The sequence below is a fragment of the Gossypium hirsutum genome, chromosome A10 (assembly GCF_007990345.1).
Source record: "Gossypium hirsutum isolate 1008001.06 chromosome A10, Gossypium_hirsutum_v2.1, whole genome shotgun sequence".
Taxonomy (NCBI): Eukaryota; Viridiplantae; Streptophyta; class Magnoliopsida; order Malvales; family Malvaceae; genus Gossypium; species Gossypium hirsutum.
The window spans coordinates 50,139,441-50,143,411 of NC_053433.1; the positions used below are offsets into that span (position 1 = coordinate 50,139,441).

General features: G+C 32.6%; 1 non-coding gene across 1 annotated transcript; it reads left to right on the plus strand.

Annotated features, from left to right (window-relative positions):
• Positions 1-2,651: 2,651 nt before the first annotated feature.
• On the plus strand, positions 2,652-2,758 carry LOC121209263 (small nucleolar RNA R71). The gene has a single exon (XR_005904379.1). It is a non-coding gene; the product is annotated as a small nucleolar RNA R71 (small nucleolar RNA).
• Positions 2,759-3,971: the final 1,213 nt, after the last annotated feature.

A 3,971-nucleotide genomic window follows, 5' to 3' on the forward strand; every position in this document is an offset into this window, starting at 1 on the left:
TTTGTGAGGTTTCTTCTCTCAAATTTCTCTGAGTCTCAGCTTGACTTATCTGCTAGCCAGTGGCATCATTTTGATTCTTTTTCAAACTTATCACCTTTTTGGTGTGGTGTTCAACCTATGGCGTTCAACCTATCCTATACCTTTGGTTCTTACCTTGCTAGGTAACAGGTTAAGGTTCCTTATCTTCCTTCACCGAACCACCTTAAGCCATATAAGTCCCCGGTCAACACTCTCCTTAGTGTTGATTCGTTCTCGCTGCTTAAGTCTGATTTCCATTCCACCTATCTATCAACTTATCTATCTTAATTTCTTTGTTAGTCGAACCTAACCTCACTATACTCAACCATTTTGAACCTATTTCCATTACTTATCTACTTACTTAACTGATTATAAACCCATTCCATACTTCCTCATCGACGTTTGGGCAACTAAGACGTCTCTACTCAACACATCGAGGCGAGATCGTATCAGAAAGTTTTTAGTATATTATTTCTATCATAATGATAATTGAGAATAATTTCAATAATATGTATACTTAGTTGCATAATCTCAAAATTCTTGTTCTTGAGTATAATTATACTAAACTCATAATTATGGGAGGAATGTTTTCTGAAGAAGTGTTTTAAAGGAGATTTTGAGAAATTCTTTTCCAATTTTTGCACTACTCGGGACGAGCAATGAATTAAGTTTGGGAGTGTAGAAACACAAAAATATATAGACTTTTTCAACACCTTTTGAGCCCTAATTCGTGTAGTTTTATAGTAATTTTTGTCAAAATTCATACTTTAATTATAAAATAATTAATTTGTACTTAAAATATTAATATATTGAATTTTAATTATTTTTATAATAAACTTACACAAATTTGGTTTATTTTCGACAGTTTTGCACAAAGAGTGAAAATTGGCTCGGCAGACACCTCAAGTGGCTTGAACCGTTGGGACAATGTTGTGCATCAAGTGATCAAGAGCAAGGCTAATAATATTTTCCAACCATGGACGGTCCAAAAATATGTATTAAAAATATTTTATAATTAATTTTGATCAAAAAAATTAATTGGGTTAGAAATTAATTATAAGCCTGAAGATGAAAAGAGGTCTAATTGTGATAAGTAAAGAAGACTGATCCAGTTAGCAAATGGGACAGCCCAAACTGTCCATAGAGCTTACCTGATCAGCTGATTTCCACACATGCAAAATAGCCTTTGAAGTTTTCTTAAAATCCTATTCAAACCCCTCTACTCTTCGTGTCTTCAAACTTTTGCCCCTAGCTTAAAATAGCAAGTTTGAGCCATTGAAACTTGCACATATGTGGCTGGCCAAAGGAAGAGGAGTGGATGCTATTTATTTGATAGTTTAGCAGCTGTTCCCACCAATAAATACCCCCTTCCCTTCCTCATTCAACACACCATTCATTCCCACACATTTATCTCTCTTTCACTCACTTTCTCTAATTTGTTTTCTTCCCTTTTTCTTGTTCATTCCCTTGCTGATTTCTCTATTGAAAAAGAGCCTTCTTCCACCTTGGAATAGCAGCATTCAACTAATCGTAGAGGTCTCAATTCAATAGAACGAGCAAAAAAGAAGAGGAGCACACTAGTCTGGCTTCAGAGAAATCCTGGATTTGCTTCCTAGTTCCCTTCTCTTTGATTTTCTTGTTTATGTTGTGATCATGAATATGAATAATTGTTGTGTTGTTGTTCTTGTTCTAATTAAAATAACTTTAATTTAATTTATGTTAGATTGATTGCATTCTGTCCGCTTAAATTAATAAAATCATGTTTGTGTTGTTATAGGCCTTGGTAAGTTGTTTGATTAAATAAAATCATGCTTATGTTATACTTGCATTATATAATGTAAGGTAACAAATGAATTAATTATTAAAAGTATTGAAATTGTAATTAATTGACACAGTATTTAATTGGTGCATGTTTAACCTTCTAAGGTAGCTGAAGCTTAAATTAACCTTGCAAACTTGCAAGATTATTGTGATTAAAATGTTTCAATATAGAAATATATTGTTACCTCACTTAATCTTATATGTCATTATGAAGATCGATGAATTGTTTGAATTGTCATTGAGAAATGTTCAAGAGATTGGTTAATTTAGTAAGTATGTATGTCCAGTAGTTAACAAATTATCATGTTTTTGTGAAAATATTCGTAACAACATGAACATGGGTTTAGTAATTTAAATTAAGGAATGGAATCGATCTAACACAAATATGTAATATTGATTAAAACCCATCTTTTTGAACTCGTGCATTGGAATTTTTACTTTTTAATTTTCTCAGTTAATTTTCTTAGTCAATTTCTAGTTTTTAAATCACTTCTTCAAAACAACATATTTTTCTCATCACTAAAGTGTTTGATTTATATTTTGTAAATATTTTTCTTTCACAATCCCTGCGGGTACGATAACTCAACATTTAGTTGTCACTTTATTACTTGATAACGATTGTGTACACTTACACATTTCCTTCATTCCAATTTGTCTTCCATTGGTAATTGTTGGTTGTGATCCTCTCGATAATCTCGTAAGCCTCGTTATAAGACTTAGACAAAATTGCACCATTCACAGAAGCATCTACCATTAATCGTGTGTGTGCGCTGAGACCGTTATAAAACATCTCTAACCGGATATAATGAGGAATCCCATGATGAGGAAACTTATGAAGCAATTCCTTGAACCTTTCCCACACCTCATATAAAGACATGTCATCCAATTATTAAAAAGTAGTTATCTCATTTCACAACTTTGCATTCTTACTCGATGGAAAATACTTAACCAAAAACCTTTTCGCTAATTCTTGCCATGTAGTATTGAACTTGGTGGCAATGAATTTAGCCATGCTCGTGCTTGACCTTGCAATGAGTATGGAAACAGTTTTAACCTCAATGCATCTTCAGTCACACCAGCTATCTTGAATGAATCACTCACCTCCATGAATAATCAAAGGTGTAAGTGTGGATCTTTTGTGGGCATACCACTAAACTGGCCCACCAATTGGAGCATTTGAAACATCACTGGTTTCAATTCAAATTAGGGTGCCTCGATAACTGGTCTCCTAATTCCCAGATTTAACTCATTGAAGAGTGGCACAACGTATTGTCTGATGGCACGATCTCTATAATCAACAATAAGGATTAGGTTGTGCAGTTGTTCAACTCCATTACCTTGTCCATCATTTTGATTTCCTAAGTCCATCTCAGTTTGTCCTTGAGTAGATTTCTCACGTCTTCTTTGTCTAAAAGTGCACTCAATTTTAGGGTCTACAGGTAAGAAATCAATGATTCGATCTATGCTAATAAACACTTGAAAAATAAATCTCAAATAAAGAATAAAGAATAAAATAGTAATGTTATAAATTAAATAAAAACCAAACTACAAAAATAATTTCACAAAGAATGATTAAGGCAACAATCTCAAACAATGGCTCAAAAACTTGTAATGAGGAATATGCGCAAGTGTACACAATCGCTCAAGTAATAAGTAAGTAAAAATGAGTTATTGTCTCCACAAAGACTGTATAAGTTTAATCGATAAATTGCAAATTTATAAATAACAATTTGATGTAAAAACTCAATAATTTTGGATAGTGATGATTAACTAGATGCGAAGAGTGATCCTTAATGCAGTTTTAATCTAGATGGAATTTACCTAAATGTATGAATGAATGGCTTTAGCAACAAAAAAAATCAACATGAAATGGGCTAGGATAATTATATTAATCAATTCAATTTACTTCATCATGCTTAATAATGTTTGGAAATATTTCCACGGCAACTCGATCTTTCATGAGTTTGGAAACCAAATTAAGTCCTATCGGGTCTTTTACTTAGTGAAATATGCATTTTACTGATCATATTAGACTAAGGGTTTCTTAGTATTTATATAAGGTCACAGGGATATTTACGTTTGCAACCTCAACTTAGTTTTAAGGATCTAAATTGAGCATTGCAGTTTTCAAT